A 27,250-nucleotide genomic window follows, 5' to 3' on the forward strand; every position below is an offset into this window, starting at 1 on the left:
GGCCCGACGAGGACGTGGTTCCTCTGAGTGGTGGTGTATGTGATAACCTAGCTTATTAGGGATGATAGAATACTCATATCAATAAGGAATTCCTTCTTTTTCGGGAGCCCATTCGAACAAAACTCGCTACTCTAGATCCCGCTAGGAGTAACGACCGCTCACGGGTGTGTTCGGGCGTTACATGGGCCTCTCGTTTGCCTTCTCGACTCCGTTTTCTTCTCTTAGACTTGTCAAGCGTGGGGAAAATCAATATATATACCCCTCGACCTTTTGACCACCGTATCACAAGTTTTCTCTTTGTTCTTATTTTGAGTTATTTTCTCGCAGGAATCCTAGGTCTTGGAAGCGCTCTTGGCAACCTGAGACCTCCATAAGAATCATCGTATAGTTCGGTCTTCTCCGGTAAAATGTCCTCACAACAAAGTATACTACAAGTTCTCTTTAGAAGGAGAAGAGGAACCCACAACTTAAGAGGAGGCTATTCAAAGAGACGGGAGAAAAGGGGGGATCTGAGGAGATTAGGTCAATTCAATCTTCGGGAACTCGAAAAAGAGAGACATACGACTTCCTCTCTGTGGTGATATTTCTTTACCTAAAATTGATCCTAAATGCTATGGAAGCAATTTGTTCCCACAATACAACACGCACTCATCCAATTATTTTACTTGAGGAGCAGAATCGAGCTCTTCGAAGGATCATCAATAATCTAGAATACATGTTGTTGAAGGACAATCCTACAACTTCATCAGCACTATCACCCAAGAAGGAAACTTGAGTACACAGGTATGGGCACCACCCTTGGCTTGTTCCAATCTTGGGGAGGTGTCCCAGTGTCGTATCACCATCACTTTTATCATCATTACTTATTTTCAGTTTAATCCTTAGTTGTAATTTAGAGGAATATAGTTTTAGTATGATTTAGTTTTGAGTGTTTTATTTGTGATCTATCTATCGATGTAATGAAGTTTCAGAGTTATATAATAAAGAGTAGTTTGTGTTTGAGTCCTTTACCTTCTTGCATCAATCCTAGCAATTAAAAGAACAAATGAAAGATCATATGCTAATATCATGGGGAACGGTGACTTCACATAAAAAGAGTAACATATAAAACTTGTTGTAAGTTAAAAAACATAGTATTAGTCATTGATGCAATTCATGAAAAAGTAATAACGAAAGAGAGGTCTCACATATAAATATACTATCTTCAACATATTTTATGATTGTGTGCCCCCATTAAATATTCTATGCATGATCAACTAGTTGATGTTGTACAAAGAAGACAACATAATGAATTTTGTTTGCTTATATTCACATTGAAGTTATATTGTTAGGGATCCTCCAACATTTGGTGCTTGCTCATAAGGCATAATTAACATTTTCTAGCCAAGATTTTGCACCAAGTATAGATACTACTTGTGCATCCAAAAATGCTTAAACCATGTTTTTTGTCACGAGAGGACACCATACGTACCTATGGATTGAATAAGATTCTTCAGGTAACTTGTCACCGGTGCAAGAGCAATAAAAATTGTTCCTAAAACATGTATGATCTTTTATTGTAAGGGGAAATAAGCTTTGTGCGAACTAGTGATGGCAAAGAAATAAAAGCGATGGATTGCATAATAAAATTTGCTATCACAAACGGCAATGTAAAGTGGTGTTCCTTTCTATTAAGAGCTTGCACATACAAATAAAAAGTGCATTACAACCTCTGCTTCCCCGTGGGAAGGGATTTTTTATTATTTCATGTATTTACTTTTATGCAAGAGTCATTAATGTTTATGCCTATTCCATCTTTATTTACTCTCTACATGGCTGCATCATGTGATGGGGAAAGATCAAGGCATATATATCCAGGTTGATGTAGGCGATCATGAGTTATTATTGTTGACATTGTCCCTGTGATAAGTAGTTGGGTGGTGAAAACTAAAACCTCTATCTTCTTGTGTGTTTGATTGATAGTTTTTGTTTGACAAATGTATGACGAGTATTAACAAAGCTGTGACATATACTCTTTCTAAAAATATGATGAATTGCAATTGCTACGATGACTAAGAACATAGCTTGTGAGTTTTCATTGAGGTTTGTGATTCATACTATAGCTCGCGGATAGATTGTCACTTTGTCATGAGAAGTTTTATGATGATATATTGTTTCTATTATAATTATCATGATTCGTGCATGTTTGTATTTTAGTTTATCGACACCTCTCTTTCTAAAGATGTGGTCATGATTGTCTAGTTCAGATTTCGCTTTAGGACAAGTGAGGTATAAGCTTGAGGGAGTTGATATGTCCATTTTGCACCATGATTTCCTATTGATATTTATAATGTTTTCAGGCATTATTTCACTTTATGATATAATCGTTACACCTTTTCTCTCTTATTTTACAAGGTTTATAGAAAGAGGGAAATTACCGACAACTGGAATTCTAGACGTGAAAGTGCTATGGAAGAGCTAAAAAATTTCTAGACTTCAAATGACCTCAAACTTCACACAGAATTATTAGTGAATATATAAAAAATATTGGAGCAAAGAAATACTAAGTGGGAGCAACAACCGCCCACAAGGCAACAGGGCGTCGCCACACCCCCCCCCCCCGGTCTTGGTGTGATGCCTTATGGGTCCCACAAGCGGCCTCCAGTGCCCATCTTCTGCTATATGAGGGGTTTTGACCTAGAAAAAGATAAGGGGAACAAAGCGTCACCATCTCGATGTAGAATATGAGCAGGAGCAGTTTTGCTCTCCGTCGAAGCGATTCTGTTGGGGAAACTTCCCTGTGGGAGGGAGAAATCAAAGCCATTATTATTACCAAAGCCCCCTCCTTCGTGGGAGGACACATCGCCATCAACATCTTTACCAACACCATCTCGTCACTAAACCCTAGTTCATTTCTTGTATCCAATATTTGTCTTAAAACCTTGGATTGGTACCTGGGTTTGCTAGTAGTGTTGATTACACCTTGTAGTTGATGCTAGTTAGTTTACTTGGTGCAAGATTATGTGTTTAGATCCTTAAGCATATTCTTTACACTCTTGAACATGGTGATTATTTTTGAGTAGTTACTTTCGTTCTTGTGGACATGGGATAAGTCTTGTTACACATAATCATGTGATGTTAGTATTCGTTCGATATTTTGATGATGTGTATGTTTCTCTTCCTTTAGTGGTGTCATGTGAACATCGACTACGTGAAAATTCAACATACTTGGGCCTAAGGGAAAGCATTGGGGAGTAATAAGTAGATGATGGGTTGTGATAACTCACAATTATAGGGGATCACAACAGTCTTCACATATAGTATTACACCATAATTTATTGATTCGATACAAGGGGGCAATGAATATTTATTGGTCTTAGCAGTTGAGTTGTCAATTCTACCACACCTCGAATCTCTTCCTGCAGCAAAGTTTTAGTAGCGCAACAAAATAATAGTAGAAATAGTAACAATTTGCAGTGATTGTAACACCAACAGCAGGAGCAATAGTAACTTAGCAAAGTATTAATATGGGAATAGCGTATGCATTGGATCAGAGATGGATAAGTATATTGGATAACATTCATTATGTAAGAGTTACACACTAGAGTGACACATTGTTGGGGAACATTGCATGGGTAACAAAAAATTTCCTACGCACACGCAAGACCTATCCATGGTGATGATCATCTACGAGAAGGGAGATCAGATCCACATACCCTTGTAGATCTCTAAGTGTGAAGCGTTAAGAAACGTGGTTGATGTAGTAGAACGTCTTCGCGGTCCGAATTGCAAGCATCCCACAAACTCCGCCCGATCTAGCGCTGAACGGACGACACCTCCCCGTTCAGCACACATGCAACTCAATGACGATCTCCGCCTTCTTGATCCAGCAAGAGAGACGAAGAGGTAGCTGAATTCTTTGGCAGCATGATGGCGTGGCAGCGATGGTGGTGGAGCTACTCCGGCAGGGCTTCGCCGTACCGTAACGAACTAGCTACGGGGTGTCATGAAGTGGTTGAGGGAGAGGGGGTTGCGCCTTGGCTTGAGGTGCAAAAATCCTCTCTCACATCCACTTTATATAGGAGGGAGGGGAGGGGTGGCGCCCTAAGGCAAGGCCCTAGGGTTTGGCCGAACCAAGAGGAGAGGGAGGAGTCCTTTTCCAACACAACTTGGAAGGAGGAGTCCTCCTTCCCCAATTCCGTTTTGGTCCCACCCTCCTTTACTTTCTCCCTTTGGCCGAGTAGCCCTCTTTGGGCTGGCCACCGACCCACTAAGGGCTGGTGCGTCACCCTTCAGCTTCTTTGGTTCTCTCCCGTGTGGGTGGCCCCTCCCGGTAGAACTCCGGAACCCATTCGTCACTTCCGACACTTTACCGGTAATGCCAAAAAACCTTCCAGAAGCCAAATGGATACTTCCTATATATCAATCTTCGTCTCCGGACCATTCCGGAAACCCTCGTGACGTCCGAAATCTCATCCGAAACTCTGAACAACCTTTAGTTACCAACATCAATAATTCAACTATACCGAAACGTCACCAAACCTTAAGTGTGCAGACCCTACGGGTTCGAGAACTATGTAGACATGACCGGGACACTCTTCGGTCAATATCCAATAGGGGGAGCTAGATGCCCATATTGGATCCTACATATTCTAGAAGATCTTATCGGTTGAACCTCTATGTCAAGGATTCAGTTAATCTCGTATAACATTCCATTTGTACTTCGTTATGTTACTTGCCCGAGATTCGATCGTCGGTATCTCCATACCTATTTCAATCTCGTTACCGACAATTTTCTTTAGTCGTTTCGTAATACAAGATCTCGTGGCTAACTCTTTAGTCACATTGCTTGCAAGACTTGTTTCTGATGTTGTATTACCGAGTGGGTCCCGATATACCTCTTCATCATACGGAGTGACAAATCCTAGTCTTGATCCATGCTAATTCAACGGACACCTTCGGAGATACATGTAGAGCACCTTTATAGTCACCCAGTTACGTTGCGACGTTTGATACACACAAGTCATTCCTCCGGTGTCAGTGAGTTACATGATCTCATCATCATAGGAATGTATACTTGACATGCAGAAAACAACAACAATAAAATAACACGATCACATGCTATGTTTATAGTTTGGGTCTTGTCCATCACATCATTCTCCTAATGATGTGATCTCGTTATCAAGTGACAACACTTGTTTATGGCTAGGAAACCTTAACCGTCTTTGATCAAGGAGCTAGTCAACTAGAGTGTCACTAGGGACATTGTTTTGTCTATATATGCACACATGTATTCGCGTTACCATTCAATACAATTCTAGCATGTATAATAAACGATTATCTTGAAACATGAAATATGATAATAACTATTTTATAATTGCCTCTAGGGCACATTTCCAACACACATAACTATCTTCAATTCATCAATATAATGTAGGCATGTATTCCGTATATAGTCATACATGCTTATAGTAAGAACTTGCATGACATCTTTTGTCCAACCCTCCTGTGGCAGCGGGGTCCGTAAGGAAATCTAAGGGATATCAACGCATCCTTTTAGCAGAGAACCGAAACAAGGCGTTAAGACATAGTGAATATATGAACTCCTTAAACTATAGTAATCACCGGAAATAATCCCAATGGCTGTCGCCTTGGGGTATGCGGATCATAACATGTAATGCGTGCATACAATTTGCAAGATAGGATCCAAGACACTCTCACATTTATGAATACATAATAGGTTCAAATCTAAAATCATGACACTTGGGCCCTCGTGACAAGCATTAAGCATAGAAAAGTCATAGCAACATCAATCTCACAACATAGTGGATACTAGGGATCAAGCCCTAACAAAATAATTTGATTACATGATAAATCTCATCCAATCCCATCACCGTCGAGCGAACCTACGAAGAAATTACTCATTCCCGGTAGTGAGCATCATGGAATTATTGATGGAGAAGGGTTGATGAGGACGACGACGACGATTCCCCCTCTCCGGAGCTCCAAACGGACTCCAGATCAGCCCTCCCGAGGAAGAACAGGAGTTGGCGATGGCTCCGTCTCGTAAAACACGAAAAAAAAAAATCTCTCTCATCTTTTCTCGAGAATAGGAATTTATAGTCTTACAATTAGGGTCATCGGAGCCACGTGAGCCTCACAAGGCATTAGGGCGCGCTGAGGCAGGGTGGGCGTGTCTTGTTGCCTTGTGGGCAACTGGTGGTTCTCCGCTCCAATACTTTTTTTTATATATTTCATTAAAAAAAATTATGTCCAATTTCGACAACTTTTATTTCTGCACAAAAACTACATCATAGTAATTGTGCTAAAAATAGCGTCAATTCAGGCTAGTTTTATTCAAATCATAAAAATTAGTGTTAAAATCAAAAGCAAAAGTGTTTGAAAAAATAGATACATTCGAAATGTGTCATGTAGTTCTAGTCCATCAATTGCACGGCTCTTGTGTATCATAGCCGTCATGAATGAAAGCTTGTTGTTTTGACCTCTTCCCAAAACTACATGACACATTATCCTCAAAATCCTCTATTGTTCGCCCTCCTATCATCCGCATGCATGCATTTTTGTCCTTCACGTGCTCCATGAGCACCCGTGGCTGCTAGATCCGAGAGAGAAAATATCTTTGATTGCCATGTAAATGTAGTTGTCTTTTGCTCATTTGGTTGTACTGCCTTGCAGCACTCAATATTAGTTCACATATTTGCATGCATATTTTGCTTTCAGTTTGTAATTGTTTTGGCCGCTTCTTAATTGCTTCACATTCTGGCACTAGAAAAAAATATCCTAGCGTTATCAATAAAAAAACAATAATAAAGAAACAACAAACCAGCAATTTGTGCTCTGGGAATAGTCCATTCTACATGCAAGGAAGCAAATGGATCCACGCATAAACTACAAGTTTCCAGTCAACCTCAAATCTCACGCTCTATATAAAAATCCGACCATGCCCTATATCTAGGCCAGCATGGCACTGTTCATGTGGCCAGGTTTTGCATGGGGTTGAAAGCTGCCTTTGTTTATGCAACACAGAATAGAAAAATGCTGTGCCTTTTCGAATGTCGGCCTCCACTCATTTTATATGACAGTAGTACTACTACCTGCTTTGCACGAGCACACGGTACACGTACGCCAACTTGGACGAGCGCACATATACTACCGACAAACATTGATGCGAAATGAAACATGAATTTAGAATCATGCCCGTGAAAAGTAAATGCAATATCTATATGTAAATACTTCTGTAAAATAAATTAGTTCCACAGATGGGAGTTGACGCTGAAAATACATGTACTACTATATCATTCGAGATTTTGTAAAACCAATACATGAAGTTTGTTCTCTGATTCAAAAAACAAAAGCTTATACTCTGAACATTGGTAAATATATGTTCTGAATTTTCATTTTTGCGAATCTAATATATATATTGAATTTGTAAGGATGCCCCGTCCACTGAATATTTACCCAACTTAGAATGATGCCACGTCGATTAGAAAATACTTCGTTGTGACTATTTTCGTAGTTTATTCCTCCAAGATAGTGCAGCCAATTTTTTTATAAGACAGTGCAGTTAATTGGTGTTTATGCATGTGATTTGATGTCCGGATAGCTGTGTAAATGTGTAATACTCCTCCGGTTCTTAAATGTAAGATTTTTTTAGAGATTCTATTACAATTACATATGGATATATATATATATATAAAAATATATTTTAAAATATGATTTATTCATTTATAATCATGGGTCGGGAGGCGTACAGCGTACGACGCAGGTGCTGCCCAAACTTTTTCATCACGAATTCACGATAGAAAACTGAGAAACATATAAAAGGTGGCGCCGGAAAGCGAAGGGACGTACGCTGGCCAGCGCGTCCTCCTACCAGCTGGATCCTGTTGGTCGTGCCAGCGACCGCTGCAAGGACGGACCCTAGCTGCAGGAATCCGGGACGCCAATCCAAACCGTCCCATCAATCAAATCATGCGACTTTGTGACACGACACATCCTTAATTAACCAAGGACCGACTTCGTTTTCCGATCACGCAGGAAGGCTCATCTCCGTCTTTAAATTGACTGCATATTTCTTGAGTATGGGGTGATACTGGTGTTAGTTTTGATTTCTTTTATTGATAATTGATAATGATGTTACTTGGATGCTCCCAATTTTGACTGCATATATTCTTATTATTGATCCAATAATGTGTTTTGATCTACATTATTACACTGTATTACTAGTTAGATTCACTCATTTTAATGACCGTTAATTTGGAACGGAGGGAATACCAGATAGATCCCAGCTCCCGGGATAATTTCATGTGGTGTTGCGATTTAGTATTTTCTAATGTGAGATTTTGTTCAGTGCTGGAATGTCCCTGTCTGGCCGGAGAGGAGGAGGAGTACTGTTTAGGTTGGCCGATGGAATTGTTTAAGAAGCCATTTGTTTAGTGTGACGAGGGGGCAGGGGCGCAGGGCCTGGGCCGTGGGAGTGTGTGTGTGTCCGATCCTCTCTCTCGCGCAAGTGCATTTCACCATGAGGTAAACAGAGGACTGACCCGTGGGAGGGACGAGGCAGTACTGTCCTGTCGCCGTCGCCGCGCAAGTGCATTTCACGGCCATGGGTCATGGGGGTAAGTAAACTGCGGGCGTGTCGGCGTGTGCAACAACGCAGCAGCTGCATGCACGGTGAAAGGCCGCGTCTCTTTTCGCAAAGCGATTAAAGGCATCCCGCGGATGAGGCCAAAAGTTGCGTGAGTCACTCTGTCCACAGGCACAGCACCTCACTGCACACACGCAGAGAGAGATTCAGAAATTCAGATCTTGACTCAAGGAAAAGGACGGGAAGATAGCAATTTCCACCCGCCGATCCAAAAAGACCAATCCAATTCTCGTTCACGCAAAAACACTGTTTCAATTTAAAAAGGCCCGTGGTCAAAGGCCATTGCCAACGGTCATGCCATCGTTGAGAGTTTATGCCGGCGGTCATGTCAACGGTCGGCATACATATCAGCATAATAAAACATCAAACAGTTTATGCTGACGTATTTATTTGCCAGCGTTTGACACACATGCCAGCATATAAAAAAGGGATGAGATTTTAACCACGCCATGTCGATCATGGTCTTGCCGGCATACAAAAACGATGGCTTTTCGCCATAAATCAACCATCAAGCTTGAGCATGTCACCTTAAATCCTCTCGAAACAAGACCTTCTCTTGAACAGCATGCTCAAGTCCATCGTCGTGATCTCGACCTCCTTCACCATGCAAGCGTGTGCTACTTATTTTGCTTTGCTCTTGGCCTTGGTAGCCTCGATCTCGAGTTTGTTGGCTTGGATGTCTCTCCTTCATCTTGAGCTTTTTCGCGTGCAATTATGTCTCCATCTCGAGCTTACTCTCTTGTATTTCGACCTATATCTCAAGCATTTTCTTTTGAAGCTCTGTAGGCCTTCATTTGTGCTTCTTTATCTTGCTGACGCTTCTTCTTCCTTGTTTCTTTTTGGGTCCTCATGCCTTGCAAAGTTTCTTGCAGAGCAATTGACGCACCATCTCACTTGTCCTCTTTCTTGCAGTTAGTCTTTCCCCGTGGACGCGGCTTCCCCCGCTCATCATGCTCCTCAATGACTTGTCACTTTCCATTCTTCCGAGGGGCCTTATATTGCTCCTTGATTTTTTTTCTTTGACTTTTATGATCATCCAACAATGCTCGAGGTTGAACGACGTGTTCCCATATTGGGCATTGAGAGCTTTCAAAGATTGGAAAGCCTACAGATGAAGACGTGAGTGCATATTCATATGTGCAATGAACATGCAAGCATGAAACAATGGAAACGAAGATGGAGGAACGTATACCATGTCTTTGATGCCGATGTCACTCGCGATACGGCCCTCTATGCTCTCAAGGGAGTCACAAAACTTATTGCACTCTTGTTGTATGACCCCCAACGCTTTAAGAGGGACACCAACTCATGCTTTCTCTCCATCTTATAGGGCACGAACTTCTTGCTTTCATGAAATTCGTGATGAACTCTTAGCCAAAAAGTTGATGCCTTTTTCTCGGCGCCGATATTGGGGTCTTGCCCAATGTCCCTCCAACATTCACAAAGGAGCTTATCCTCACCCTTTGTGTACGCCTTCGTCCCTTTGTTTTGGCACTTCTTGTTTCCATTGGCTCGGGCAGTGAGCTCGTCGTAAAAAAAACTTAGGCTCCCCATTGATGTTCACTTCATCTTCTTCTTCTAGGTTGTAGTCGTCTGGGAACTCTTGGCCGGGAGGGAAAGTGCTACCCATGCCATATTTGCCTTGCATGAAGGGGTCGGTCATGCCACCATGGCGTTGAGAAAAGGTGTCGGTCGTGCCATTGTGGCCGTCCTTGAATGGGCCTAAGTTGTCTTGGCTTTGGGTCTCTTCAGCATCGTAGTCCACGCCACCCACATCGCCCTTGAAGATGATGTTCTTCATGATGAAACAGTTGGTTGGGTCATGATCCACGGCCGACATTATGCCTAATAGGTTGTGGGTATCAGGAAGCATGCCGATAGGGATCTCGCACGGTCGTTTCCTCTGCCCCACCCGGTGGACGACCCTTTGGTCGAAGGTGTGGCGTTGAGGTCGATGGCCATAGGCGCGGGCACGGGAGTGGCCGACACGACCACATCCACTTCCGATGAAACGGATCCATGAGAGGTGGAGAAACGGGAGGCTTGCGGGTGAGGATGGAAGTCGGGCGTCTGCGGCATGGTGGACGTGCACGACGCCTCTGGCCATGGCGGACCAGCACGTGCTGGCCGTGGCCATGGCGGCAATGACGAGCCCGTGCTCGCCTAGGTTGTCAAACCTTAAAGTAGATCAGGGCTTGCTTCGTGGCCGCAGTGGTGAGCGTGTTGTTCTCCGTGATGTTGGCCTCTTATTCTGAAGTAGGGGACATGGTGGCGCTGGCCACGGCTTCCAGCTTTGCGGCCTCCACCTGCCTCCGACCAACTCTCTTGGCCGACTAAGAGGCCCGCTATGCAGGTGTCAACACCTTCTTGGCCTTGGGCGTCGCATCCTTTTTGTGAGGCTTGCTGATGGTGGAGGCGAGCAAGGCGAGGCCGCGACAGCGGCGAGAATCGGCAATTCGTCCATGGGAAACAGCAGGGAGAGTGGGCGAGTGGGAGATTTTTGAGAAAAGGGAGCGTAATGGGGTGGATGTGCCACCGACTAGCGGGTAAGGGGAGGACAAGGGCAGGCATCGCATGTGTCCGCTAAGTGGGCATGAAATGGGTTGCACGTGGATACAAGCGGAACCTCATCCGTTTGGGTCGCCACGTTGGGCGGAGTTTTCTATCCGTTTTGACCCAAACGGACATGCGCGGACAGCTTGGATCCATGCGTTGGAGCTTCTCTAAGGCCAACTCCAACTGTCGACCCAACGTCCGTATTGTCCGGATTTCCTCCGTTTGGGTCAGCAAATCGGACACGCGCGTCCGCTTGCATTCGTCCGGTCTTCACGGCGCCCAACCGGCCTCCGTATCTCAAATTTTGTGTGCTGTTGGACTTATAAATTAAATCCAAATACAAAGAAAAATAGACATTGCAAATAACTTAAAACATTAATATATTACATAAATATCCACAAAGTACACTCAACACATTCTAACTAAATTTAAAACTAAAAGTGCACTAAAATTACTAGATAAAGGTCGTCACGTGTGTTGCTGTTGTCGTCTTCACGTAGGTCGATGTTGGGCGGTGGCGTCCATAGGCAGGCTGGCTGCCCCTTCCAGGCAAAAGGCGCCTGTGAAGGTGGCTGTGGAGGGACGTGCACAACCTATTCCTCTGGCGGGGACGGTGACCACATGTTAGCGCCCACCCACATGGGCGGGATTGTCATGTACTTTGGCGTGCACAGCACCGTCTCCGTCCATGACCAGGACTGGCCGACCAAGGCTAGGTTCCATGGCGCGGGCTCCTCCTCCTCCTCGTGCATGTTCTCCCGCACGTCCTCCTTCATGGGATCCTCCTTGACCACGAAGGGGAGCTACTGCATGCGCTCCTTCGTGATCACATTGTCAAGCTCCAGGATGGCGAGGTCGTCGAACGCGAAAAGGGCCATCATATGTTTGAGGTGTTGGGGAACGTTGCATGGGAAACAAAAATTTTCCTACGCGCACGAAGACCTATCATGGTGATGTCCATCTACGAGAGGGGATTTCCGATCTACGTATCCTTGTAGATCGCACAGCACAAGCGTTACTGAACGCGGTTGATGTAGTGGAACGTCCTCACGTCCCTCGATCCGCCCCGCAAACCATCCCACGATCCGTCCCATGATCTAGTGCCGAACGGATGGCACCTCCGCGTTCAACACACGTACAGCTCGACGATGATCTCGGCCTTCTTGATCCAGCAAGAGAGACGGAGAGGTAGATGAGTTCTCCGGCAGCGTGACGGCGCTCCGGAGGTTGGTAGTGATATGATCTCGGCAGGGCTCCGCCCGAGCTCCGCAGAAACACGATCTAGAGGAAAAACCATGGAGGTATGTGGTCGGGCTGCCGTGGCAAAAGTTGTCTCAAATCAGCCCTAATACCTCTGGATATATAGGTGGGAGTGGAGGGGCCTTGCCTTGAGGCTCAAGGAGCCCCAAGGGGGTCGTCCGAGCCAAGGGGGGAAGTCCTCCCCTTCCAAACCGAATCCAACTTGGTTTGGAAGGTGGAGTCCTTCTCTCCTTTCCCACCTCCCCTCTTTTTTTTCTTTCTCTTTGATTTCTTATCCTTTGGCGCATAGGGCTTTCTTGGGCTGTCCCACCAGCCCACCAAGGGCTGGTGCGCCACCCCAAAGGCCTATGGGCTTCCCCGGGGTGGGTTCCCCCCCCCCCCACCCCGGTGAACACCCGGAACCCATTCGTCATTCCCGGCACATTCCCGGTAACTCCGAAAACCTTCCGGCAATCAAATGAGGTGATCCTATATATCAATCTTCGTTTCCGGACCATTCCGGAAACCCTTGTGACGTCCGTGATCTCATCCGGGACTCCAAACAACATTCGGTAACCAACCATATAACTCTAATACGCATAAAACAACGTTGAACCTTAAGTGTGCAGACCCTGCGGGTTCGAGAACTATGCAGACATGACCCGAGTGACTCCTCGGTCAATATCCTATAGCGGGACCTGGATGCCCATATTGGATTCCACATATTCTACGAAGATCTTATTGTTTGAACCTCAGTGCCAAGGATTCATATAATCCCGTATGTCATTCCCTTTGTCCTTCGGTATGTTACTTGCCCGAGATTTGATCGTCAGTATCGGCATACCTATTTCAATCTCGTTTACTGGCAAGTCTCTTTAATCGTTCCGTAATACAAGATCCCGCAACTTACACTAAGTCACATTGCTTGCAAGGCTTGTGTGTGATGTTGTATTACCGAGTGGGCCCCGAGATACCTCTCCGTCACACGGAGTGACAAATCCCACTCTTGATCCATACTAACCCAACGAACACCTTCGAGATACCTCTAGAGCATCTTTATAGTCACCCAGTTACGTTGCAACGTTTGATACACACAAAGCACTCCTCCGGTGTCAGTGAGTTATATGATCTCATGGTCATAGTAACAAATACTTGACACGCAGAAAACAGTAGCAACAAAATGACACGATCAACATGCTACGTCTATTAGTTTGGATCTAGTCCATCACGTGATTCTCCTAATGACGTGATCCAGTTATCAAACAACAACACCTTGTATATAATCAGAAGACCCTGACTATCTTTGATCAACTGGCTAGCCAACTAGAGGCTTGCTAGGGACAGTGTTTTGTCTATGTATCCACACATGTATATAAGTCTTCATTCAATACAATTATAGCATGGATAATAAACGATTATCTTGATACAGGAATTATAATAATAACTATATTTATTATTGCCTCTAGGGCATAATTCCAACAATCTCCCACTTGCACTAGAGTCAATAATCTAGCCCTCACATCATCATGTGAATTACATTGTAATAAATCTAACACCCATACAGTTCTCGTGTTGATCATGCTTTGCCCGTGGAAGAGGTTTAGTCAGCGGGTCTGCTTCATTCAGATCCGTGTGCATTTTGCATATATTTACGTCCTCCCCTTCGACGTAGTCGTGGATGAGATTGAAGCGTCGCTTGATGTGTCTGGTCTTCTTGTGAAACCGTGGTTCCTTTGCTAAGGCAATGGCACCCGTGTTGTCACAGAACAAGGTTATTGGATTCAGTGCGCTTGGCACCACTCCAAGATCCGTCATGAACTGCTTCCTCCAGACACCCTCCTTAGCCGCCTCCGAGGCAGCCATGTACTCCGCTTCACATGTAGAATCTGCTACAACGCTTTGCTTGGAACTGCACCACCTTACCGCACCCCATTAAGAATGAATACGTATCCGGTCTGGGACTTAGAGTCGTCCAGATCTATGTCAAAGCTTGCATCGACGTAACCCTTTACGGTGAGATCTTCGTCACCTCCATACACGAGAAACATCTCCTTAGTCCTTTTCAGGTACTTCAAGATAAACTTGACCGCCGTCGAGTGATCCACTCCTGGATTACTCTGGAACCTGCCTGCCATACTTATGGCCAAGCTAACGTCCGGACTAGTGCACAACATTGCATACATGATAGATCCTATGGCTGAAGCATAGGGGACGGTGCTCATATGCTCTCTATCTTTATCAGTTGCTAGGCACTGAGTCTTACTCAATCTCGTACCTTGTAAAACCGGCAAGAACCCTTTCTTGGACTATTCCATTTTGAACCTCTTCAAAACTTTATCAAGGTATGTGCTTTGTGAAAGTCCTATCAGGCGTGTCGATCTATCCCTGTAGATCTTAATGCCTAGAATGTAAGCAGCTTCTCCTAGGTCCTTCATAGAGAAACTTTTATTCAAGTAATCCTTTATGCTCTCCAAAAACTCTATGTTGTTTCCAATCAGCAATATGTTATCCACATATAATATTAGAAACGCCATAGAGCTCCCACTCACTTTCTTGTAAATACAAGATTCTCCAACCACTTGTATAAACCCAAATGCTTTGATCACCTCATCAACGCGTTTGTTCCAACTCCGAGATGCTTGCACCAGTCCATAAATGGATCGCTGGAGCTTGCACACCTTGTTAGCATTCTTAGGATCGACAAAACCTTCGGGTTGCATCATATACAACTCTTCCTTAAGGAAACCGTTGAGGAACGCCGTTTTGACATCCATCTGCCAGATTTCATAATCGTAAAATGCAGCTATTGCTAACATGATTCTGACGGACTTAAGCATCGCTACAGGTGAGAATGTCTCATCGTAGTCAACTCCTTGAACTTGTGAAAAACCCTTTGCCACAAGTCGAGCTTTATAAACGGTCACATTGCCGTTAGCGTATGTCTTCTTCTTAAAGATCCATTTGTTCTGAATAGCCTTGCGGCCCTCAGGTAGTACTTCCAAAGTCCACACTTTGTTTTCATAGATGGATCCTATCTCGGACTTCATGGCCTCCAGCCATTTGTTGGAATCTGGGCCCACCATTGCTTCTTCATAATTTGCAGGTTCATTGTTGTCTAACAACATGATTGACAAAACGGGATTACCGTACCACTATGGAGCAGCACGTGGTCTCGTCGGCCCGCGTGGTTCGACAGGAACTTGAACCGGAGTTTGATGATCATCCTCATTAACTTCCTCCTCAACCGGCGTCGCAACGACAGAGGTTTCCCCTTGCCCTGCGCCACCATCTAGAGGGATGAGAGGTTCGACAACCTCATCAAGTTCTCTCTTCCTCCCACTCAATTCTCTCGAGAGAAACTCCTACTCGAGAAAAGCTCCGTTTTTAGCAACAAACACTTTGCCCTCGGATTTGAGATAGAAGGTGTACCCAACTGTTTCTTTTGGGTAACCTATGAAGATGCACTTTTCCGCTTTGGGTTCCAGTTTTCAGGCTGAAGCTTTTTGACATAAGCATCACATTCCCAAACTTTAAGAAACGACAACTTTGGCCTTTTGCCATACCACATTCGTATGGTGTCGTCTCAACGGATTTTGATGGTGCCCTATTTAAAGTGAATGCAGCCGTGTCTAATTCATAACCCCAAAACGATAACGACAAATCGATAAGAGACATCATAGATCGCACCATCTCTAATAAAGTACGATTACGACGTTCGGAGACACCATTACGCTGTGGTGTTCCACGCGGTGTCAACTGTGAAACAATTCCACATTGTCTTAAGTGAGCACCAAACTCGAAACTCAGATATTCACCCCCATGATCAGACCGTAGGAACTTGATCTTCTTGTTACGATGATTTTCAACTTCACTCTGAAATTTCTTGAACTTTTCAAATTTTTCAGACTTGTGCTTCATTAAGTAGACATAACCATATCTACTCAAATCATCAGTGAAGGTGAGAAAATAACGATATCCGCCGCGTGCCTCTGCGCTCATCGGACCGCACACATCGGTATGTATGATTTCCAACAAGTCACTGGCATGCTCCATTCTTCCGGAGAACGGAGTTTTAGTCATCTTGCCCATGAGGCATGGTTCGCACGTGTCAAGTGAATCAAAGTCAAGTGACTCCAAAAGTCCATCGGCATGGAGTTTCTTCATGCGCTTTATACCAATATAACCTAAGCGGAAGTGCCACAAAAATATGGCGCTATCATTGTTAACTCTCACTCTTTTGGTCTCAATGTTATGTATATGTGTATCACTATCAAGATTCAATATGAACAATCCTCTCACATTGGGTGCATGACCATAAAAGATGTTACTCATAGAAATAGAACAACCATTATTCTCCGACTTAAAAGAGTAACCGTCTCGCAATAAACAAGATCCAGATATAATGTTCATGCTCAACGCAGACACTAAATAACAATTATTCAAGTTCATAACTAATCCTGATGGTAACTGAAGTGAAACTATGCCGACGGCGATTGCATCAACCTTGGAACCATTTCCTACGTGCATCGTCACTTCATCTTTCGCCAGCCTTCGCCTATTCCGCAGTTCCTGTTTCGAGTTGCAAATATGAGCAACAGAAGAGGTATGGAATACCCATGCACTACTACGAGAGCCGGTTAAGTACACTTCAATAACTTGTATATCAAATATACGTGATTTTTCTTTGGCCGCCTTCTTATCAGCCAGATACTTGGGGCAGTTGTGCTTCCAGTGACCCATACCCTTGCAATAGTAGCACTCTGTTTCAGGCTTAGGTCCAGCTTTGGGTTTCTTCGTCGGATTGGCAACAGGCTTGCTGCTCTTCTTTGAATTATCCTTCTTGCCTTTGCCGTTTCTCTTGAAACTAGTGGTCTTATTCACCATCAACACTTGATTCTCTTTACGGAGTTCAGACTCTGCGACTTTCAGCATCGCAAACAACTCGTCGGGTGACTTGTTCATCCCTTGCATGTTGTAGTTCAACACAAAGCCCTTATAGCTTGGCGGCAGTGATTGAAGGATTCTGTCAGTGAGAGCCTCTTGCGGGAGCTCAATCTCCAGCTCAGCTAGACGGTTTGAGTACCCAGACATTTTGAGCACATGTTCACTGACACACGAATTCTCCTCCATCTTGCAAGCATAGAATTTATCACAGGTCTCATACCTCTCGATCCGGGCGTTCTTCTGAAAAATGAAATTCAACTCCTAGAACATCTCATATGCTCCATGACGCTCAAAGCGACGTTGAAGTCCCGGTTCTAAGCCATACAAGACTGCACATTGAACTACTGAGTAGTCCTCCTTACGTGTTAACCAAGCGTTCTTAACATCCTGGTCAGCCGTAGCGGGTGGTTCATCTCCTAGCGCAACATTAAGGACATAATCCTTCTTCCTAGCTTGTAGGATTAACTTAAGATTACGAGCCCAGTCTACAAAGTTGCTTCCATCATCTTTCAACTTAGCTTTCTCTAGGGACGTATTAAAATTGAGGGTGATTCTCGCGTGAGCCATGATCTACAACACAAATATATTCAAAGTGGACTTAGACTATGTTCAAGATAATTAGAGTTTAACTTAATCAAATTACTTGCTAAACTCCCACTCAAAAAGTACATCTCTCTAGTCATTTGAGTGGTTCATGACCCACTTACACTAGCTCAAGTCCGATCATCACGTGAGTTGAGTATAGTTTCAGTGGTAAGCATCCCTATGCTAATCATATCATCTATATGATTTATGATCGACCTTTCGGTCTCATGTGTTCCGAGGCCATGTCTGCACATGCTAGGCTCGTCAAGCTTAACCCGAATGTTCCGCATGTGCAACTGTTTTGCACCCGTTGTATGTGAACGTTGAGTCTATCACACCCGATCATCACGTGGTGTCTCAAAACGACGAACTGTAGTAACGGTGCACAGTCGGGGAGAACACAATTTCGTCTTGAAATTTTAGTGAGAGATCACCTCATAATGCTACCGTCGTTCTAAGCAAAATAAGGTGCATAAAAGGATTAACATCACATGCAATTCATAAGTGACATGATATGGCCATCATCACGTGCTCCTTGATCTCCATCACCAAAGCACCGGCACGATCTTCTTGTCACCGGCGCCACACCATGATCTCCATCAACGTGTCGCCATTGGGGTTGTCGTGCTACTCATGCTATTACTACTGAAGCTAGATCCTAGCAAAATAGTAAACGCATCTGCAAGCACAAACGTTAGTTTAAAGACAACCCTATGGCTCCTGCCGTTTGCCGTACCATCGACGTGCAAGTCGATATTATCTATTACAACATGATCATCTCATACATCCAATATATCACATCACATCGTTGGCCATATCACATCACAAGCATACCCTGCAAAAACAAGTTAGACGTCCTCTAATTTTGTTGTTGCATGTTTTACATGGTGACCATGGGTATCTAGTAGGATAGCATCTTACTTACGCAAACACCACAACGGAGATATATGAATTGCTATTTAACCTTATACAAGGACCTCCTCGGTCAAATCCGATTCAACTAAAGTTGGAGAAACCGACACTTGCCAGTCATCTTTGAGAAACGGGGTTACTCGTAGCAATGAAACCAGTCTCTCGTAAGCGTACGAGTAATGTCGGTCCAAGCCGCTTCAATCCAACAATACCGCGGAATCAAGAAAAGACTAAGGAGGGCAGCAAAACGCACATCGCCGCCCACAAAAACTTTTGTGTTCTACTCGAGAAGACATCTACGCATGAACCTAGCTCATGATGCCACTGTTGGGGAACGTTGCATGGGAAAAAAAAAATTTCCTACGCGCACGAAGACCTATCATGGTGATGTCCATCTACGAGAGGGGATTTCCGGTCTACGTACCCTTGTTGATCGCACAGCAGAAGCGTTGGTGAACGCGATTGATGTAGTGGAACGTCCTTACGTCCCTCGTTCCGCCTCGCGAACTGTCCCGCGATCCGTCCCACAATCTAGTGCCGAACGGACGACACCTCCGCGTTCAGCACACGTACAGCTCGACGATGATCTCGGCCTTGTTGATCTAGCAAGAGAGACGGAGAGGTATATGAGTTCTCCGGCAGCGTGACGACGCTTCGGAGGTTGGTGGTGATCTGATCTCGGCAGGGCTCCGTCCGAGCTCCGCAGAAACGCGATCTAGAGGAAAAACCGTGGAGGTATGTGGTCGGGCTGCCGTGGCAAAAGTTGTCTCAAATCAGCCCTAATACCACTGTATATATAGGTGGGAGGGGAGGGGCCTTGCCTTGAGGCTCAAGGAGCCCCAAGGGGGTCGACCGAGCCAAGGGGGGAAGTCCTCCCCTTCCAAACCGAATCCAACTTGGATTGGAAGGTGGAGTCCTTCTCTCCTTTCCCACCTCCCCTCTTTTTTTCTTTCTCTTTGATTTCTTATCCTTTGGCGCATAGGGCCTTCTTGGGCTGTCCCACCAGCCCACCAAGGGCTGGTGCGCCACACCCAAGGCCTATGGGCTTCCCCGGGGTGGGTTGCGCCCCCCCCCGGTGAACACCCGGAACCCATTCGTCATTCCCGGCACATTCCCGGTAACTCCGAAAACCTTCAGGCAATCAAATGAGGTCATCCTATATATCAATCTTCGTTTCCGGACCATTCCGGAAACCCTCGTGACGTCTGTGATCTCATCCAGGACTCCGAGCAACTTTGGGTAACCAACCATATAACTCAAATACGCATAAAACAACGTCGAACCTTAAGTGTGCAGACCCTGCGGGTTCGAGAACTATGCAGACATGACCCGAGTGACTCCTCGGTCAATATCCAATAGAGGGACCTCGATGCCCATATTGGATCCCACATATTCTACGAAGATCTTATCGTTTGAACCTCAGTGCCAAGGATTCATATAATCCCGTATGTCATTCCCATTGTCCTTCGATATGTTTCTTGCCCGAGATTTGATCGTCAGTATCCGCATACCTATTTCAAGCTCGTTTACCGGCAAGTCTCTTTACTCGTTCCGTAATACAAGATCCCGCAACTTACACTAAGTCACATTGCTTGCAAGGCTTGTGTGTGATGTTGTATTACCGAGTGGGCCCTGAGATACCTCTCCGTCACACGGAGTGACAAATCCCAGTCTCGATCCATACTAACTCAACGAACACCTTCGGAGATACCTTTAGAGCATCTTTATAGTCACCCAGTTACGTTGCGACGTTTGATACACACAAAGCATTCCTCCGGTGTCAGTGAGTTATATGATCTCATGGTCATAGGAACAAATACTTGACACGCAGAAAACAGTAGCAAGAAAATGACACGATCAACATGCTACGTCTATTAGTTTGGGTCTAGTCCATCACGTGATTCTCCTAATGACGTGATCCAGTTATCAAACAACAACACCTTGTATATAATCAGAAGACCCTGACTATCTTTGATCAACTGGCTAGCCAACTAGAGGCTTGCTAGGGACAGTGTTTTGTCTATGTATCCACACATGTATATAAGTCTTCATTCAATACAATTATAGCATGGATAATAAACGATTATCTTGATACAGGAATTATAATAATAACTATATTTATTATTTCCTCTAGGGCATTATTCCAACATGAGGCCCTCCACTTGGGCCTCATCATGGGTGTGGACGGAGTCCTACATCACCCTCCTCACGAGCTCCGCCTCCTCCTCATCATTCATGGGAGGTCGTGGTGGCGGGAACGGGGAGGGAGATTACATTAGCGTGAGGCCGCGCACCCGTGCACGCCTGCGCGATTGGAAAGAGCTGCACGTGGAGAACATGGCGTGCCCATGGCTTGCTTGGAGCACGACCGGCAAAGATAGATTGCCTCCGCAGGCCATGCTCACCGCGGAGACACGTATCCCATGAAGGGGAGTGGTCGGTGTACCTCAGGTCATCAACCAGATCCGGCGAGAGGAGGGCACAACGACACTCGACCTCCACATGACGGGTGCAGTCGCTGACCGCTATTAACTGAATGGCCACGCAATCCACGAAGATATGGCAATTGTTGGGGATGTGAACGTCACTCCACAGGAGTGACGTCCCCGTCTACCAATGATGCGAGAAGGTCCCGAGGTTGACATACAACCGAGCGCGTTGCGGGACCGTCGCCGATGATGTACTAAATGTGCACGGCGCGGGCTGGTGCAGAGGCGACGAGCAGCCTCGTGGTCGTGCCTCCCCTTGCGGTCGGCGACTAGCTTCCATACTATGGCGGCTGACGAGAAGGTGGAGGAGAGGAGGAGGAGGATCAGCGGCCAAAGGAGCTAGGGTTTGGTGGGTTCGAGGAGGCACATGGGAACGGGAATGAAGGTGTGGACTAATCGATCTATGGCTTCCATACTAAGAAGGATGATGGCCGGGTGGATGGGTGGTTGATAGGTGGGTATGCTCATGCGTGTGCCATAAATGTGACCGGTGGGAGGTAGGTAGCTGACAAACAGTCCCAAAAGGGACAAGAAGCGGGTAAGTGGGCGTCTCCTTGGTGTCTATCGCAACATAAATCAGACGCAAGTTTACGCGAGAAATGAAGCGAGTTAGACGCGAAATGAACGGGATTTAAGAATGGGATCACGCGTTGGGCCCGTTGCCTTTAGCCGTTTGGGCCACAACATACGGACCGTATGGGTCATGCATAACATAGGAGTTGCCCTAATACCACGGGCAGCACTACCCCGCTATTGTTGCACACTCCGTGACCGTGCTCCCTGGTTGGAAAACAAACCAGCGGGAAAAAGAAAACAACCAATATCCTTCTCGAGTCGGTTGCCCACAATCGAAAGTGCATTTCTTTTCTCGTTGATGCTGTGTGAAGAAGACATTTTGTGAGGGACAAGTGTGTATCCTACATTCAACAAACAAAGTGATTCAATTATATAAGGTGCAATAAGGAACATGGGAATGAGAAAATGAGGCTCAATGTTGTCAGCTATGCGCATCATAACAATAGGAAAATGCTCAAAACCTCAATATTTGTTGCTAGACTACTACTTTACCACCACTTTAGTAAAAAATAACAAAATACCAACAATATTCCAAGTGGATAACAAATCGCATTGATTTAAAACTGAGTCGTGTGACAACAAAACTAACAAGTGAGACCCATTTGTTTGGGCTGATGTGTTGGGGAACGTAGCATGGGAAACAAAATTTTTCCTACGCACACAAAAACCTATCATGGTGATGATCATCTACGAGAGGGAGATCGGATCCACATACCCTTGTAGATTGCTAAGCGGAAGCATTAATAAACGCGGTTGATGTAGTGGTAGGTCTTCACGATCCGTCCCACGAACCGTTCCACGATACGTCCCACGAACCGTCTAACAATCCGTCCCGATCAAGGGCCGAACGGATGGCATCTCCGCGTTACGCACACGTACAGCCAAAGGGAGGAGCCCTTGGGTCGGCCGAAGTGGAGGAGGGAGGAGTCCTCCTCCAATCCCAATTGGATTAGGACTCCTTCCTAAATTTCACACCTCTTTTGCATTTTCCACTTTTTCCTCATGGGCTTTCCTTGGATGACTTTGTTAGCACATTATGCCTTATTGCGCATCCAATAAACCCATGTGGACCCCCTGAGGCGTGGTGGGCCCACCCAGTGGGCCCCCGGAACCCATGCGTCACTCCCGGTACACTGCCGACAATGCCCGAAAACCTTCCAGAATCCAAACACCAACTTTCTATATATCAATCTTCATTTCTGGACCATTCCGGAACTCCTCATGACGTCCAGGATTTCATCCGGGACTCTGAACAAAACTTCGGTCACGAACACATATAACTCAACTATACCGAAACGTCACCGAACCTTAAGTGTGCAGACCTTGCAGGTTCGAGAACTATGCAGACATGACCTGAGACACTCTCCGGTCAATAACCAACAACGGGACCTAGATGTTCATATTGGCTCCTACATAATCTATGAAGATCTCTATCGGTTGAACCTCTATGTCAAGGATTCATATAATCCCATATACTATTCCCTTTCTCCTTTGGTATGTTACTTGCCCGAGATTCGATCATCGGTATCTCCATACCTAGTTCAATCTCATTACCGGAAAGTATCTTTAATCATTCCGTAATACAAGATCCCGTAACTAACTCCTTAGTCACATTGCTTGCAAGGCTTGTTGTGGTGTTGTATTACCGAGTGGGCCCCGAGATACCTCTCCGTTACATGGAGCAACAAATCCCAGTCTTGATCCATGGCAACCCAACAGACACCTTCGGAGATACCTGTAGAGCACCTTTATAGTCACCTAGTTACACTGCGACGTTTGATACACACAAGGTATTCCCGCGGTGTCCGGGAGTTGCATGATCTCATGGTCATAGGAACAGATACATTGACATGTAGAAAACAGTAGCAATAAACCGACACGATCATATGCTACGTTTATAGTTTGGGTCTTGTCCATCACACACTAGTGGGGACAGGGCCTATAGTCCCGGCCCGTAAGGGGCTTTAGTCCTGGTTCACCAACCGGGACCAAAGAGGCGAGACTAAAGGCCTAATCTTTAGTCCTGGCCCTGTTCCAAGTTGGGACCAAAGGTGCTCCACGTGGGCGCCTCGGAGCGCCCTCAGGGGCACGCCCTTTAGTCCGGGGTCTTAACACGGACCGGGACTAAAGGATCCATCTGTTTATTTTGTTTGTATGACCCAAAAAGGTACCTTTTTTGTTTATTTTTCAAATTTTATTTTTGAATATTCTTTGATTTGTTTTTTATGTTTTATTTCAATCTTTAAATCTTTGATTTATTTGAAAATTTAATCTCTAATCACCCGTCCTCAGTGCTCTATCGTAGATTACTCATTTCAAATCGTCTAACTTCTCAGCCGGTCACTCATCCTTTCACTGCTTCAGCCCGACCACACTTAACTTCCTGGTTCTATCACCCCTAGTTGCCAAGTCTGCACTTGTTGTTCTCCTCACAATAGTAAGCTATCAATCCTAAACAACCTAGGGTTTGATGTCACGTCACATGATTTAATTTTTTGAATTCAAATAATTATTAAAATAAACAAAATAAGTAATAATAATAGTGAATTTCAATGAAAACAACCTAAAGATTTTAAATAAAATTATTTTTTCTTATTTTTGTGGAAAAAACTTCTTTTTGCCATAACTTTTTTTACATTTGGAATTTTGAGCATCTGAGAAAACTTCACCGGGCAAACCCCGGTGAAATCGATTCCGAATTTTCTCTAGTTTTTTTGATATATTAAACTTTTTTTTTGACGTCGTATGCAAAAGTTATGGCCGTTTTACATTTTCCCTTTTTTGAAAAACGGTCAAAATTCATATCTCAAAATTTGTATACCAACTAGGCACTAAAACCTAACTACATCTCAAAGGCTTTTATTTTTTGAAGATTTTATCATTTTTGTTTATTTTCTACAAAACTAAAAAAGACGGTCAAGGGAGGGTAGAGTTTGAAAATTTCAGAATCCCCTTTAGCCAAGAGTCCAATCATACCCGTCGACTACATTTGCTAGCACCATCCCCGCCAGAATCACAACTAAGGTTAACCAAGCCAGAGTTAACCCTTTCTAACTTTATTTGCTATGTTGAGCTAAATGACCCTGAAATTGAAAAGAACTATAATGAACTCTGAAAATGTTGAAACTTGGCATCGTATCATCATTTCATCCACATAGCTTGTGCTAAAAAGTTGAGAGGGTTACGACAAAAATTGGATGCACTTCGTGTACAAACTGGACCATCTCCTTCGAAGTATCACGATTTCGGACGAAAACCCATCTGCTAGAAAGATATTTTATTTTTTTACTTATTTCAACTTCAGACATTTTATGCATTTTGTGCATTCAATATAAACCATTCAAAACCACATCCTCAATTTCGACCCTTTATAACTTCATTTGCTATTTTTCATGCATTTAATGATTTTTTGAGCTAAATGACCTTGAAATTGAAAAGCCTGACAAATGAACTCTGAAAAGGTTGAAACTTATCATCGTATCATCATTTCTCCCACATAGCATGTGCTAAAAAGTTGAGAGGGTTACGGCAAAAACCGGATGCACTTCATGTACAAAATGAACAATCTCTTTCGAAGTATCAGGTTTTCGAACGAAAACTCATCTATTGCAAAGGGATTTCATTTTTTTGAACTTATTTGAACTCCATACTTTTTGTGTGTTTAAAATACACCATTTAAAGCCACATCATAAATTTTCAATATTTTCTGACTTCATTTGTTATTTTTCATGCATTTACTTACTTTTTTGAGCTAATTGACCCTGAAATTGAAAAGCACTACAAATGAACTCTGAAAAGGTTGAAAGTTGGCATGGTATCATAGTTTCACCCACATGGCATGTGCTAAAAAGTTGAGAGAGTTACGATAAAAACTGGATGCACTTCGTGTACAAACTGGATCATTCTTCAAAGTATCAAGGTTTCAGACGAAACCCCATCTGCTACAAAGGCATTTTATTAAAATGATTTTATTTCCATACTTTTTATGCATTCAATATGCACCATACTATAACATGTTAAAATCTACAGAAAGTACTAACTAAAAATAATAAAAAACAACAATTAAATGACTAAAACAACTATATAAGCAAAACAATATTATTTTAATTAGAATCCAAATTTGTATTATTCTAAAAATAACCAAATAAATCTTAGTGTGATAACAATCTAACAGATGACTAGGAGAAAAAAGAATTATATTAAAAACTATTTGTAAACTCAATTTGTTCACAATTTGGGTTTGAAGCAAATTTGAACAAATTCAAATTTAAAAAATAATTGCACAAACAGAAACTAGACAAAATTTTGAATCTAATGCAAAAAGAATCACTCAAAAAAAAATTAAATATCCTAAAAGATATAAGCAATTTAAAACAGAAACTACAAAGAGAAATAAAATTTAAAAACAGGAAAAAATAAAAATACAAAACCCCTTTAGTCCCGGTTCGTGTCTCGAACCGGGACTAAAGGTCTACCCTTTAGTCCCGGTTCAAGACACGAACCAGGACTAAAGCCTCCAAACCCTTTAGTCCCGGTTCGAGACACGAACCGGGACTAAAGGTCCCTTTTGAACCGGGACTAATAACCGACCGACGCCCTTGCCGTTCGAATCGGGACTAATGCTAACATTAGTCCCGGTTCATAATGGAACCGGGACTAATGTGTAAATTGAGCTGGGACGGAAGCCCCTTTTTCTACTAGTGACATCATTCCCCCAATCATGTTATCCCGTCATCAAGCGACAACACTTGCCTATGGCCAGGAAACCTTGACTATCTTTGATCAACGAGCTAGTCAACTAGAGGCTCTCTAGGGACAGTGTGTTGTCTATGTATCCACACATGTATTTGAGTTTCCAACGAATACAATTCTAGCATGGATAATAAACGATTATCATGAACAAGGAAATATAATAATAACTAATTTATTATTGCCTCTAGGGCATATTTCCAACAGTCTCCCACTTGCACTAGAGTCAATAATCTAGTTCACATCACTATGTGATTGTAATGAATCTAAATCTAACACCCATACAGTTCTGGGGTTCGATCATGTCTTGCTTGTGAGAGAGGTTTTTAGTCAACGGATATGAACCTTTCAGATCTGTGTGTGCTTTACAAATCTTTATGTCATCCTATAGATGTTGTTACTACGTGCCATTTGGAAATATTCCAAATGACTTCTCCACTATATGAATCCGGTTTACTACTCAGAGTTATTCGGATTAGTGTCAAAGCTTGCATCGACGTAAGCCTTTACGACAAACTCTTTAATCATCTCCATAATTGAGAAAAATTCCTTA

This window comes from Hordeum vulgare, chromosome 3H (assembly GCF_904849725.1).
Source record: "Hordeum vulgare subsp. vulgare chromosome 3H, MorexV3_pseudomolecules_assembly, whole genome shotgun sequence".
Classification (NCBI taxonomy): Eukaryota; Viridiplantae; Streptophyta; class Magnoliopsida; order Poales; family Poaceae; genus Hordeum; species Hordeum vulgare.